Source organism: Ambystoma mexicanum, chromosome 1p (genome assembly GCF_040938575.1).
Source record: "Ambystoma mexicanum isolate Mex_15411 chromosome 1p, UKY_AmexF1_1, whole genome shotgun sequence".
Lineage (NCBI taxonomy): Eukaryota > Metazoa > Chordata > Amphibia > Caudata > Ambystomatidae > Ambystoma > Ambystoma mexicanum.
This window is the reverse complement of record NC_090921.1, coordinates 1,029,139,938-1,029,155,993: the sequence shown is the minus strand read 5'-3', so window position 1 is coordinate 1,029,155,993 and position 16,056 is coordinate 1,029,139,938. Positions and strand designations below refer to the sequence as shown.

Below are 16,056 nucleotides of genomic sequence, written 5' to 3'. Positions count from 1 at the left end.
TGCGACGCTTTCCGAAATGCCTTTAAGGCGTTATGACGTAGGAACGTTTGTACGTAGGACGTCCTGGACGTCTACTTTCTTAGGAAGAGAATCATGGAGTAAGGAGGATTCCATGCCGTGCACGGGTAGGTATTTATTTGTTTATGGTGTATTTATAAGGCGCATATACATTTCTTAAGTGTTTCGAAGCGCCACGTATGTTTAGGAGGACGGCGAGTTCCTTTTTCCTATTTTGATTGCCGCAACAAATGGTCTTTGTGCATCTTCTTGGATAGTAAGTAATATCCCTATCACTGGCTCCCCCTCCTCTGCCCTCCCTTAAACAGAAGTGATATATGGCCTTGCAGGACAAGCCTAGGGAATTTCTAGGAAGACGTTTTTTACAAATTGGGCTGCCAACAAGTCGGATTTATTGTTTGCGTTAGCCACAATGGAACTGGTTTTTTGCTGTATTCAAGTGCTTGCATCACGGGCTTTCTACAAAACTGTACAGTGTATATACACAATTCTTCTTCACCCTAAACTGTGCAATAGGTCTTTCTCTGTTTATCCAGTAATGAACTCAACCAGTTGGAAATTAAGCCCCTTGTGCATCCCATTTTTGCCGCATTTACTTGCTTCTTTTTCTGCACTGCTGCATAGGCTCACGCAGGGTTGCTGTAGCGGTAGGAGCCGAATATGGGATGTGTCATATGCCAGTGACACGTGCCACTGCATGTCACCACTACAAGTGACACATACCACTGGCAGGTGTAACATGCCATGCCCCAAAAAAGGTTTCACATGCCTCGGTAAAAAAATTATCAGATGTGGCGTCTGTCTCTTCGTTTTTCAAATTATAATCCTCCTTTTTTTGTAAAAATAAAATTGAGAGGTTCCATGCCGATTCGAACTCAAGACTTCGTGATATTGGCCCTAGCTCCTTAACCGCTATACCACTACGATTTACAATGAGTTTTGCTCAAATTCTACCTCTAATGTGAACTGTCAGATGGTTCAGTGATGGTCCCTTTTTATTTTAAGTTGCATCTTTAAACAAACTGCATGTGCGTTTCTGAAAGTTTCCAGGATAGAAACAATTTACTGCACAATACTAAATTTACAAAACAATTTAAATGTCAAACATGTATTGTGTACATGTTTTCCAAAACAGTATGGTCGCAATATTAAAGTGTGTGTGTTTGTACATTAATTCATGCGTTTCACACTTGACTGTACGAACTGTGATAAATACAGTACAACCATATACTACTGATAATATTTATAACCTATATCAGAGTATATGCACGATCATGAAAACATTATTTACAAATGTTGCTAAATCTTCAGATTTAGGGCCCAATTCATAGAATCCAGCACATAAGCAGCGCAAGTGCCGCACGCCGAGAAGGAGCGTGTGCCAGCTGTGGCGCAAACCAGCAATTGCGCAGCACGCATATTCATGGATTTTCCGAGGCATCAGTAGCCGTGGCGCCATGAACACCAAGCAGCGCCAGTAACGCCCCCAACATGCCCCCATCCGCAGCAAAAAGCCAGTGAAATGCCCAATTCGGTGCAAGGCCCCGCGCCATCCATGGCCTAGCAACCCCCCCTGCACGTGCCCCAGTGAAATCACATACCCCGCTCGCACCAGCCAAATGCGTGGCAAGGCCCGCGTATACACTGCAATACACGCACAACTCCCGTGTAAGCAGACACCACCTCACGGGACAGCCAGACCCCAGCAGTGGACCATAGCCCGCAGGCAGCCCACACCAGATGCCCCCCCCCCCTATCACCAGTGAACATACCCCGTAGGCAGCCCACACCACATGGCCACCCCATCACCCGTGACCATACCCCGCATGCAGGCCCTGCCTCATGTCCCCCCCCCAGTGATGGCAACCTGCATGTCCCCACCTGTGACGGCAACCTGCAGGCAGGGCCCGCCTCATGTCCCCACACACCACCAGTGATGGCAACCTGCAGGCAGGCCCACCACATGTCCCCACCTGTGATGCCAACCTGCAGGCAGGGCCCGCCTCATGTCCCCAACCCCATCCAGTGACGGCAACCTGCAGGCAGGCCCCGCCACATGTCCCCGTCCCCTACCCCAAAACACATTGGACCAACATATAATCACGCAGCACATGCCAACTAAAAGGCCACCACACGGTGCACCCCCCCGGTGCACCTCAACACCCTTCCATTGGTCATGCTCCCTAATACATGCCCCATGTCATGTGAATCCTAACATCACACATGCATGCTTGTGTGCACACACATGAACAACATTGGTGAACAGCAGAGACCTGCAAATGAGTCATGGAGGAGTGAAACATGCACTAAACCGTTGAGACCAGACACCACTTCGATTTCAATGTTACAAATTTATATTAAAAAATATGTATCTAAGGTCACACACAGTAAAAACATGCATGAACCAAACCAAAAGAAATTGAAAACCAAAATCAATGTGATGCAAAAAATGAACGTATGTGCAAATGAAATCACATATCATGTGAAAACCATTCCTTCATGGTTAAAAAACTGTTCAAATAAATTCCAAATATTTACAAAGATCCAGGGTCCATGGTCCCAAAACATGTAGAAAAATCCTAAAAATACAGTACAAAAAAACTATATACAAGATGCGGAGCAAAGTCGAGGAACTCCAAATAAAAAGAAAAAATAAATGAAACCTACTCCTAAAGAACTGTATACAAAGGCAGTGGGCTAGTCCATCTCCTCACCATGCGCTCTCATAGTCTCCGCCAGGGCATCATCGAACACTGTGTCAACTTCAAGTAGGCGTGCCTCGACTTCCCCCTCGAGGGCTTGCAGGGACTCCTGCATGCTCCTCTCGAACTCCCTGCTAGACTCCTCGAGGACCTCCACCCGCCTCTCTGTCCGACGCAGTCAATTCTCCGCCCTGGCCATGGTGAGGTGTGCCTCCTGTGCCCGCTGCCACTCTACCCCGATTTGCTGGCCCAAACGCTCCAACACAGAAGACATCCTTGTCGTAAGGTTCACATTTGCCTTCTGCCCGATGGCCCATACCTGCCCCTCTGATGATGATGATGAATGCCCTGAGTCCTGTTGCATCCTACCCTGAGCCTGCTGCCGCAAAAAATGCCTGGTGCCTGCGCCACAAGGACAGCCTCCGGGATGACACCAACCGGGGCCGTCGTGCGTGTGCCCTGCTGTTGGGGCATGCACTTCCTCCATTGCCATAGCTCCTGTCGCTGCAGTGACAACCTCTACTGATCCTCCTTCGACTCCCGACTGTGGCAGGGATGTGATCTCCACCAGACGGGCTGCCAGGGTTGGGACAGGAACACAGGGGGCCCTGGTGGTATCTGGGGCGGAAGACGGCAGGGAGACGCACAGAGGAGGAAAAGGAGGAGGGGGGGGGCGCAGCAGTGGCCAGTAAACATACCAGATTTGTGATCAGGAACTGAGCTAGCCAGTTAGTGAGGCAACAGACCTCATCTTGATGATGTGCAAGACACCCAGGATTTCGGAACCCATTTTTGCATGGGCGTTCCCCCCCCCCCCCCCCAACCTTTTCACATGGTTCGTTTTGAATCTTTGCATGGGGTGTTTGCCATTTTTAATCTTTTATTTTTTTTTTTTTTTTTTTTTAAATGTGGCATTTTTTAAAACAAAAACTAACGTGACGTATGAGGTTTTGCAATGTTTTCACAGATTAAGGCCCCTTTTTGAGATGGGTTATTTCCTAGTTCCCAAAGATGTTAAGAATCTCAAACGAAAATCAGGAGAGGTGGAAACGGACAAAAGAAATGCAAAAACACAGAAATATGATGTCTTATTGGGATTTTGGGTACACATGGATCACAGTTGCTGGAGAAGTTAAGTCGCAGTGTGTGGTTTGTGGTCTACATTAGCAAATTACATCCTGAAACCAACAAAATTAAGGCGGTATTTGGAAACAAAACATGCAGATTTAGTAAAAAAGACCAGGGATTTAATTGTACGGCAGCTGTATGGTATAGAAAAAGCAAAAAGACACTCAAAAGTGTGGCCTCAATACCAGCCAATGCTTTTGAAAGCTTCTTACCACATTGCATACTATTTGGGCAAAAACAAAAAGCCCAGATGCTGAGAGAGGGATTCTGCCAACAATTCTCGCTGTCAACCGGGTAATGCTTGATGACGGTGCAGCAGAGAAATGCCAAAGTATCCCTATGTCGACGCCACAATTTGCCGCCGCATTACTGGCCTGTCCTGTGATAATCGGTACAGAATTGATATCGCTCTTGAAGCACAGTTTGCCCTACAGTTGGGTGAGGCCACTGACATTTCAAAAGCAGCTCATTTGATTGCTTATGTGAGGTACTGCAATGGAAAAGAAATATTTGAATATTTCTTATTTTGTAAAACAATTCAGGACAGCGCAACTGCATCTGAACTCTTTGACATTGTTGACAACTTCCTAAATTCCCACTGCCTAAAGTGGGAGGGTGTGCTATTTGCAACAAAGGTGCTCCTTCAACCTGTGCTGCTAGAACTGGATTAAAAGCAAAAGTGTTGGTAGTAGCTCTGCATATTGTGTGAACACACTGCATGATACACCGGGAAGCTTTAGTTGTGCACAAAATGGATAATGAACTTACAGATGTGCTGACTTCTGTTGAAAAGATTGCACTTTTTATTAAGATGCACCCCACACAAGCTCGTCTGTTTGCCACATTGTATGCAGAAATGGGAGATGAACATGCTTTGTTGTTTCACACGGAGGGCAGGTGGCTATCTAGGGGAAAGGTTTTAAATCGCATTTATGAACTCCAGAACAAAGTGAGACACTTCTAGACCAGACAAAAGCAGAGCCTCTGTGTGATTCATGCTGGCTTACCATGGTGACATCTTTATTTTTTGTTTCTGATCCTGAATAGTAGTTATTTTCTATGGCACAACGTTTTATGGTGTTCCTTGTCTGAACTAACATACCCGTGATCCTCCAGTGTCGCGTACCCGTTCAGCGAAATCGGGCCACGACACAGGCTATAACTGGCCTGCGTCAGCGCAGCCAGCTGTTGAAACATACTTTGCACAAACTGCTTGCTTTGCTCTTGCTTTGCATACTTTGCACACATTGAATCTAATTATTTTAACTTTGTGATAGCCTACTTTTAGGAATAGTATTTTTTTGGTGCTTTTAATTTTATTTTGGGTGCTTTGATCTTAGGATTGGTAACTTAACTATGTGATTTAACTATTTTAGGAATTGCTTACACTTTCCACGGCACGCCTGTGTGAACTTTTGTTTCTGATCCTGAACGGTGGTTGGTATTTTCTATGGAACAACGCTGCATGGTGTTCCTTTTCTGAACTACCATACCCGTGATCCTCCAGTGCCGCACATCCGTTCCACAAAATCGGGCTGCGACACAGGCTGTAACTAGCCCGCGTCAGCGCTAACGCGAACCCTGTTCTAGCAGCTGGCAGGAGGTGCTGCTGGTTTTCTCCTGGTTTCCCTCTCGTGGTGGATTTCAGCTCTTGCATTTCTACCTGAAGGTATTCTCATAACTATGGGTGGATTCATTTACGTTATAATGACTCTATTAAAATTGAATAACTCATGTGGCAGTATAACTCTATGTACTCTGAACAAGATCAGGGTATATATTGGTTTACTTGTGTTTTTTAAGTATTGTATAAGTAACTATTCCATACTATTTTTGTACTCTAGAATTACTTATAGAGTACAAAAATAGTATGGAATAGTTACGGCAAAAGGATCACAGTGTGAAAGAGCCACACCTTTGACCTATGATACATTATACTATTAGGATCCACTTATTTTGGTTTACTTGTGTTCTTTTTTAAGTAATGTATATGTTTTTGTGACATGATCATTTTTATGATTGTTTTTACTAGGATTTCTATGTTGTGTGATTAATAAAATCTGCTTTTTATGAAAATGAGACGGTACCAGTAAACTGCTAGACAGGATACCCATTTTATATAGGCACTGTTGTTACTAAACTTTTTGCAGAATAAAAGTAATTCTCCATATAGTAAGAAGTTTGTGAATCCCCGATGTGGATATAGCTGTATTGAGAGAGAGTACAAACAGGTTATCTTCCAAGCAAAAAAAGAGTTCCTAGGGAAAAAGTTAAAGGCAACAGATAATCTCCCAAGGGAGTTATTCTCCATTGTATCTAAATTCTGTGATCCATCTTGCAAATCTACACCGATTGAACCCTCACTCATGCTGGCGAATTTGTTCAATTCTTTTTTCATAGATAAACTGGGAGGCATTAAGGCCGACATTGCTAATAAAATTCAGCCCGCAGGGGGTGTTCCTGGTGAGCCCCCCAATAATCAAAGCACAGCTGACCTTAAGGATTCAGTAGTGCAGAACACAACTTTTGATTTTCAACAGGTTGATGAAAAAGAGATCCAGCATTTTCTGGACACGCTTAAGCCTACAAATTACTCCCTCTTTGTTCTTCCTGCCTACGTAGTTCTAAGTGATCCGGCCGGAATGTTCGCATGAGAAAGGTGCGAACCACCAAAAGTTTGCACCTTTCTCATGCGAACACGCGTACATACTATGGGGGCTGCAGGGGTTTCCCCCACAACCCCAGCTCACTATACTATGAAGTATAGTGAGTAGGGTGTTGCGGGGGACACCCCTGCAGCCTCCGTTTTGTTTCTCTTTTTCTATTTTTGAGGCTGTGCTGCGGTGGTGTCCCCCGCAACACCCCGCTCACTGCTACCACCAAAGGTTCAAACTTTTGGTGTTCGAACCTTTGGTGGTAGCATTTTTTAGAACTTTTGGTCCTTGCGACCATTTATAGTCGGGTCAAAAAGTACAATTCTGCCTACGTGGCCAAGCGTCTGGCCTCTGACCCGACACCATTTGTAACTAAGTTTGTTAATCTTTATCCCAGGGGATGATCCTCTCTAGCTTGAAACATTCGATAGTCGCTCCTTTTATTGAAGAATCCCACTCTGGACTCTAAAATCTTTCAGAACTTTCAGCCAATAGCAGGATTCCCATGGCTTGCCAACATTTTGGGAAAGGTAGTTTTACTGGTCAACTTCAGGATTTTGTAGAGCGGGAAATACTACTGACAAATTCCAATCCGGGCTCAGACCCAAGTTTGGAACGTAAATGGCCCCTTTGGCCGTCCAGGATGACCTGTTGAGGGCCACGGATCGGGGTGAGCTGTCCCTTTTTGGTGATGCTTGACCTGTCCGCGGCCTTTGACACAGTGGATCACACTACCTTTTTGGGTCAATTAGAAGAGGGGGAAGGGTATCGGAACATGCACTGCAGTGGGTCAGATCATTTTTGACCAACCGCTGCCAACGAGTAGGGTTTGAAGTTTTCTTATCAGATGCTATTAGCCTGATCTGAGGTGTACCACAGGGGTCCTCATTGTCACCATTATTATTCAACTTATATGTCCGCCCTTTCCTAGAGTTCTTGAGGCGTCGGGGACTAAATTTACACTTCTACGCGGGCGACGCTTAGATCTTTCACAACATTTTGGTAAATTGGCACAGTGTCTGGATGAGGTAAGTACCTGGATGTCTTGTAATCAGCTTTAGTTGAATGCTGCTAAAACTGAGCTGATTCTATTTGTACCTAAATATATCCTAGTGGCTGCTAAGAAACTACCCACCCCAATATTGTTGGGATCAAACCTGAAATTCGTTTCTAAGGTTAAGAATCTGGGCTGCATTTGACAGGACGAACTGGGTAGTGAGGCTAAAGTTGGAGCAAAGGTTTGGGCTGTACATTTTGTCCTTAGGCGGCTTAGGCAGGTGCTACCTAACATCCCCAGGGAGGGCTATGCCATGGTTGTAGGCGCACTAACCAACGACAGTCTGGACTATTGTAATAGCCAACTGCTTGGTATTCTGCACAAACAAATATTAAGACTGCAGAGAGCGCAAAATGCCGCAGTACGAACAATTTTTAGCTTGGGTCTACCAGCACATGTCTCATTCCACTGGCTGGCCGTGGAAGACCTGATTAGATTCAAAGTGGCATGCCTAGTCTTTAAATGTATCAATGGTCTTGCCCCAGAATATCTAAGATCTGATCCAATTATATCAACCCCCAAGATCTCTCCGCTCTAATGATCAGTATCTTCTGGTTATCCCCCGTTCTGGGTGGATTTTGGCAAAATGTGTCTGCAGAGTTTGCAACTTTATCCAAATGTGCAGTGAATGTACTGTTGCCTTTCAGCACCTTGTACCTTTGCGAGATTGGATTCTCAGCAATTGCAGCCCTAAAGACTTAATATCGGTCAAAGCTGGATGTGAAATTGAACCCAATATTGACAGGCTGGTTGCTGAAAGACCGGGCCACCCTTCACACTAGTTCTCCAATATGCCACTGTCCAACTTGCAAGTGACGGCATTGATTGTAATCTCAAAGTTGTTGTACTTAAGAAACAAATTGTTACATCAGTTGGATGTCAAACGTTACTGTAAAACAGCGATATTGGCTCTTTTATTTTGTGGGAAATAAATATCCAACACTACTGTCAGTCAAGTCCTCTGTATTGAAGCAAAACATTCTGAATGCTGTGTTCACAAATATTTGTTGTCTAATCTAATTTGAGTTATTGAAAGCAATGATTTTGAAAGAATTTTGTGTTTGACACCCCGACCTCCATTTGGGGGCACCATTCTAGGCCGATAACCGTTTGCAACCGATTAACATTTGGGAGACCATGTGTATAGGGGGGCCCAAGCCAGGTACTAAAAAAGTTTTAAGACCACAGATGTAGAGTGACTATGTTGTTATAAAGAACAAAGGCGAAAAAACAAATTACTATCTTGCTGGCACTGTTCCATGTTAACATATATTTTGGTTGCTAGTTTGGAAGAGCACTTAGACCTTCTCCGGTCCCTAGGGAACAGTGCACGTGTGGGCTTGAACGGCAGAAGCTTACTGTACTAAACACACCTTCTTTGCAAAATCCCTGGTTGCTTGTTTACTTTTTACAGTGCTCCGATATCCACGTGCTTGCAGTGCCCATGTGTGCGACCTTGGTATGTGCACGGTACAGTGCATATACAACTGGTACGCATGACCGCGCCTTTCAGTGGGTACGAGCAAATCATTCCAGTAGTTTACTGTGTAAGTCACACAGGCCCGGCAATACTCAAGTTTTGACTCAGTCGTCTGCTTAAGAACATTGCAGTGTCGCATAGCTACTGTAGGAATGTGTATATCGTGTATATAAAGGGCACGGTGGCACTATGCTTTTGCCCAGACGACTGCATGCTTGTGCACAGATGCCCGCTGGCATAGGATTGTTGTGTGGCACGTGGCATCTTCAATATTGCTTAATTCTCTAGCAGGGTGCCAAGGGGCACAGTTTTATTTGGTTGGCCATGTTTTGAAGTGTGGGCAGACTGTTTGAGCCGCTGTGTGGTACGGTGTGCTCTGCACAGACCGCCAGGTGTAGTCTCAGGCCGGGGATGTTTGAAAGGCCCTGATGAATGCGCTCTCTAATTACTGCCTTCCTGGTTCTGGTGGCACAGAGCGCTTTGGGGTTGGATGAATAATCGCAATGAATTTGCTTACTTTACAAAAGCTCCAAATTAGATTTGCTGTTGTTTTCTGTGCACAGAGAATGGTTGCCGATATTGGCCACCCAAGCTCTCATTAAGAAGGGAGAAAAAAGGCTTCTCTAACCAACAGTGGACAGATGCCCACCCATCTATTTATTTCTCTTAAACATTGCTAGCGGCCTGATCATTGCGTTCACTTAAGCCATTGAACACCAGCCAACTAAAAAAGGTCAAAACACAGAATGCCGCTCCCCAAGTGGCATCCATTAATTCTCCAGCAACTGAGATTTGGCTTAAAGGAGAGCCTCGGCTTCACCCCACTCAACCCCTCACCCCGTTCAAGCTGGGGAAGATTGTTTACAGTATATGCATCAGTTTGAGATTTGTATGATGTGGAAAGTGTACATGACAGGTACTCTGTTCTCAAGTGAAGTTCAAGGTCAAAACACCCCTAAAGAGGTTCTGTAAAGCTGCCCCCCATAAAAAGCAAACAGTCTGGCATTCCAAGACTGTAATTTTGTATTGTAACACTTTTGAATATTATGTTTTCACTGCTGGAAGTTAGGGATGCTAAACCCGTGAAGCAGAGCTGTTGTATTGCTTTTACACCATTTATTTTAAAGCGCATATAGAGCGCTTGGTTACCCCAGTTCATTTTCCAGTGCCTTTTCAGTTCACAGTATGGTGACGTTGTGCCAGCCTTTGGGCGCGAGGGACAGTGTTCTAATTCCCTCCATGACTCACACTGTCCTTCATCTATGTTTAGTTTATGTTCAACACTTTGGGGAAATCGCTATATGATTTAATAAATACAAATGTAAGTTTCAAGGACTCAGACAGATTACTGCATGTTCTTGTTATACTTGTGTCCTTCTCTGTATAGGTTGGTGAGATTCCTGGAGGGATTTTATTGCACCTTCAATACGTTTTCTTTTTTTTTTCTCCAACCATTGCACCTCAGCAGTTAATTGAATCTAGTTTGACTGTAAACTTTATAACGTATTTATTTAATGCTTCCCAGGCTGGTTGTGATCACTGGCATTAACTTGAAATTTTTTGGATAATTGTTTATGATGATCTGGCTTGAATGCTTTTTATGATGATGGTTGGGAGCCGTTTTGACATCTTTCTTTTTTGTCTCCAGTGATGGGACCAGTTCATTCTCGTACGATGTTGTACAGCTTGGAGCGATTTTCTTGCTTTTCTGTATTTTTCAGCAGCCTTGTGGAACAGAGGACTGGTGCAAGAGGTTTCTGGCCTGGGCGTGAAACGAGTGCTGTTAATTGCTTTGCTATTTGAAATTGGGAGGTCACTTTATTCCCTTAATGCAGTGGTCTTCAAACCTTTTTATGCTGAGCTCCCCCTTGAGTAAAAATATAGTTTGTGCCCCCCCCCCACAAGCCACAAATGCTTATGTTTTCGATTAAATGCTTATATTTTCAATAAAAAACCGTCACCATAATCCTGTTTTTAAAGAACTTCGTGCCCACCCCGGGCATCCATTGGGAACCCCTTAAGGGGCCAGCTGCCCAGTTTGAAGACCACTGCCTAAGCCACCCTAGGCGCTCAGCATACAGAGGCCCCCTTTTCGAGGGTGGGGTGATTCCTTCCCCTTTCTGTATCCACACAATGACTGTTCTACTGATCGCTTTTAAGCCGTCGCCGAGTAGGGGATAAATCCTCCTACTGGCTGCCCTTCTCTGGCTTTAATGCTGTTGCAATGCCCCAACAATGTTCCACATGAATAGGTCCATGCCATACGGTGCACCCGACCGCTTAAGTAATAATTTAGCTTATCTATGTGTGTCAGGCCGTGGTGCATGTGTGAGAAACCATGTCTCTACAACATTTACCCATGTCTTGGTTTATTTTTTTTTCCGGTTTACTTTCTTTGCAGGTTTTTCCACTGCTCACGAGCACTGCACTATTTAAGCTTTAGTGCATAATTTATGGCACAATAGCGATGCTTAGGCGTTTGGGGGGATTTCTGTTGACCCTTTTGGAGGATAGTACCTCGCTCATTTTAGCAAAGGCCTGCCTTCTAAGGTGTAATATTTACTTTTTGTTCCCCCAGTAAAGATCACTTTGGTTATGGGTTCTGTCCCTGCATACCCTCCTATTTCCGGTCCCTATAATTTCCTCTACATGTTACTGTCCGCAAGCTGGGACTCTCTAAGATTGATATTTACATTTAAGAAACTGAAACGGGCGCTTGTCTTAAAGGACACACACAAAATTACTCTGCAGGATTTTAGGTACAAGAGCTCTGCAGTTAAGAATGTATTGCCTCTCCAGAACGCCCACTTCTTATTGTATTAGCGAGCAGATGGAACTAGTTGAAGCCACAATAGGTGAAGTTACCAAGCGACGCTTTGCTCACAAATAGGACACTTCAATAGCAAGCCCACTATAAGTTAATGGTTTTGGGTACAGTCAAGTTTCACAAATACTTGGAGCATACTAAACTAACTTTTTTGTTTCTTCTTCTTTTAGGTAATAATTCAAATCATGGCACTCTTTAATGTGCTTTTCTTTGATTCTGACCATTTATTTGAAAGGATGGGCAATTTGAGCCATTGGCAATTCCTGGTGAAGTTAATTGTAAATAGCTGATGGAGGGTCTTGTTGAAAGTAGAAGAGAAATAAGTGAAGAAAAGGATTCCAAAGCAGTGGTGCTTTCCAGTCAGCAGGTAAGCATGTATTTTTGTTTTTTGGTCCATTTATTTAATGTTTGGGGGAGGAGGGTACAGCCCCTACGCTGAGGCATTCCCTTTTTTCACACATACAAATGAGTGCTGCACCATGCCCACCACCCTTTTACAGCATCTCTTTATCCTCTAGAGTAACTCTCTAAAGTATATATGGCCTACATAATTTCTCTTATGTTATTGGGCATTTGTAGTGCGCCTTTTGTCATTGGTATGATCTCAAAGTGATATGGGTTGAAAGCCACCGGGAACTGTAGTCCATGTCAAAGTAGGTGTGCTGCTAGACTTGAGTTGTGGGTAGCTGCATGAGGAGGGAGGGAAAACGCAGAGGAGCACAACCATAAATAAAAATGAAACCAAGGGGACGGGTGAGTTTGCGCTTAAAGCGAGTCACTAACAGCTCAAGCAAAAAATTTGATAATTGATAGTAACATTTTGAAGTTTTAACTTTCCTTTTTCATACCTGCAGCCACGAAACAGTGTGTTAATACACAGAAAACCTGTTGTAGTGATGCCTTTTTAAAAAGAAAGGCAGAGGAGAAAAAGCAGCTACTGGTGGAATCTGGCAATCAGGGAAGCACTGGAAAACGTACACTACAAGAAGAAGAAGAGACGGTCACAGAAGAAATTATATTGTAAAAGCTGATGGGTGGAAACTGACTATTCCTACACTTAGTAATGGCTGTTCACAGTTCGGGTCACAAAAGCTGGAAGAGCTAAGTCTTTTGCCAGGGATGGGTAGTGTTCTTCATTCCTCCTACATTCCTTCCTCAGAACCTGCCTCTGTTACTTCACCTGGACAATTGAAAGACACAGCAATACATCAGCAGATGTCTCTGTGTAATGTTGCAGTTTCCAAAGATGTAGCTGCGTAACAACTACAAAATATTGAACTATCAAGAAACCGTCAACTACAAACGTTTTGTCGGACAGATCTAATTGGACAAACTCAACTGTATCATCACGTCTTCTCAACAGTGTGTCCTTGTTACAGTATGATGGTCATGTCTTTTTTTGACAGTGAAGTGACATCTACACGATCCCACACACCTGCTCAATAGTTCACGGTCAGAGTAGGGTCTTTAAAAACAATGGAATTGGAACATCCCCACAACTTGAGTTTAGTTGCTATGTCAGCCCCTGCTACTAGTCAACAACGTAATGTACAAAAATATCCATCTTTAATAGATTGTCCAAAGTTACTGATTACAGTGGTGAACCCATACATGTAAAGTTTGTGTTTATGGAGCCAGACATGAGTATTGCTGTTTGTCATGAACTGGGGAGTGTGTGTGTGTGTTTGTGTGCTCTAGCATAGAAGGGAAAGATGGAAAGTGACGGATACAAATTTCCTTTCAGTACACAAGTGTAAGTAGACTCGCCCTATAGTAATTCAACTGTCTTACTCGCAATGGATCCATCCTATGGTAATCAAAACCCTTTTCCTAAATCTTTTGGAAGCATCATGAAATAACTCCTCCTGTAGTTGTCTGCAATAATCATTCACAATTCAAAACCCATCATAAAGTTGTCATGGGGTCATCCTGGAGTAATACGAGATCATCACTTGAAGTAATCCGAACTCATCCTGGAGTAGTTTCTGTGATCACGCTAGAGTATTCTCATTTAAATACTTCGGGGTTCTTGAAAGGGTTAAGACAAATGACTGGGGTAGAGAACAGAACCCCCTCACAAACACCCTTTTATCAATCACTCTGTTGTCTTCTCTTGGTCTTTTAGCCCTTCCACCCATAATGGGCACATCCACTCACAATGGACACTCCTCCATCATTATCGCGCAGCACCCCATTCCCTACCAGGGCACCAATGGGCACAATGGGATTCCTCATATTGCTTTCTCTTGGCTACCCTTTGTTAGCCGGTCTTAAGCCACACCATGCTTAAGACCGGCTTGCTTGCCAGGGCTCAATGCAACCATGACCCATCATCGCCTGCAAGAGTCCATCTTCCAGCCCTCCCCAATCCACCTTTGCTAGCTCTCCTATTGCATGCTGTCATTCCTGAGAGGCCATAACTGCAGCTTGAATATCTGCAGGTATAGACCATCCACTTCTAGCTCACAGACATCCTCTGCTAAACCTCAGACCTTCCCTGATCCCAATGCCAGCACTAATAACATCTACCCTTTGCCAACCCAACTCCTCACAAGTACTAAGGGCTACAATTACATGACACCATAATGGACAGATCCACTGTGTCTTGCCCTTTGAAACAGCTGATAGCCCGTAGAGGCCCCTCGCGAACCCACATAAGCCACTATAACTCTCCAATTCCACCAACCCTGATGGCGCCAACAGGTAACCTAGTGGCACTCCATCTGCACTGATGTCCTACTATAAAACTCATGTATTCAAATTTGAAGTTCGACAAAACTGAACTTACATACTTCTATAGCATATATATCATAGAGACCTAATTCTTATTGTCAAAGTAGACTGAAATGTATTGTTGACTGGGTTAAGCCACCCTTGATCAACATAAAACAAAGATAAAAATTCTTATAAACACATATTCATTTGTGATCTTAGAATGTTTTGCAAATCCAGAGAAGGCAACAACCAATTATTCTCAGCATTAAACAGAGATCAAAATAATTGTTTACACAAAATTCTAATTTGTCACAACCAATCAACTCCAATTTGGATCATAAGTTTTCCAAAGCGTTTCAGATTTGACATCCATCATTATGGCTTGGAGCTTTATGTTCATTTCAATTCAATGAGGAAACCATAACAGTTCATCTGTAAACCTATAATATAACGGGTAGAATATCTTGAATTAAGTGGTAAGGAATATGTTGCACTTGTGCTGTACAACCAATATATTACAAAGATGTATCATTGTTCGCATTGTTTCATAAAACACTAACCTCAAAACCTATATGGTGCAGATTTGCAATGTTTACAACCTGTATGATGTAACAGAATTGCATAATAAAAGTGATATCCATGGGTCCATGTCATTTGGATATTGTAATAATAATCTCCTGTTCTTAAAGTACCCAACTTGCCCAGCTTCTGACATTTCTCACATGCCTCGGGAGACCTTTCAGTCAACTCAGTTGTTGCACATAGCTGTTTCATGCACCTCTGAAATGAAGTAGACCAGGATACACCATTTTATACGTATTCTGGATACTAAAGGGTTAAGGCTATCAGTACTTGGGTATCATGAGAGTTTCCAGGTTTAGTGATTTAATGGCATGTCCCTCAAAAAGGATAAGGAACATGTACACAACAGTGTCAGCCGCGGCGGCGGGATATAAGTTGTAAATCAAATTCCCATTTTCTATACAGTCTTGGAAAGGACCTTGAACTAATCATATAGCCAGCATGACCCGCTCACTCCAAAAGAGCGATACCGCAGGTACATTATTTGATAATGCAGTTATGAAGGGAGGGACTCGTTATCTCAGTGGTAACATGAGGACTCGCACTCATAAAGATAAAACTTCCCAAGCTCATGCATAACATGTGCCTACCTTACGCCAGTTCGATTTCCCCCAGAGTTCGAAACAGCCGACTAAAAGACGAGCGTGCGTCCTCTGTGTGTTTTTTTGTTTTACCATTGTCATAGCGACCATGTGCATGCAGGTCATGAAAGATAGCCCTCTCGGTGTGGGATCTCCCTCTTAATTGGGCAATAAGGGCTTGTTATTGCTACTAATTTGTAATAGAATATATGCTATTCATCCAATTGTAAATACGCCGAGCGTTGGTTACACGGCCGAATGAATGGCTCAGAGCGCCGTCCTGCTCCCTGTAATGAACAGTATTAAATCCAT

At 43.7% G+C, this 16,056-nt stretch overlaps 1 long non-coding RNA gene across 1 annotated transcript; it reads left to right on the top strand.

Annotated features, from left to right (window-relative positions):
- The first annotated feature begins 2 nt into the window (after window positions 1-2).
- Window positions 3-15,223, top strand: LOC138447656 (uncharacterized). The gene is made up of 3 exons (XR_011259923.1): window positions 3-125; window positions 12,037-12,233; window positions 12,721-15,223. It is a non-coding gene; the product is annotated as an uncharacterized lncRNA (long non-coding RNA).
- The last annotated feature ends 833 nt before the right edge of the window (window positions 15,224-16,056 follow it).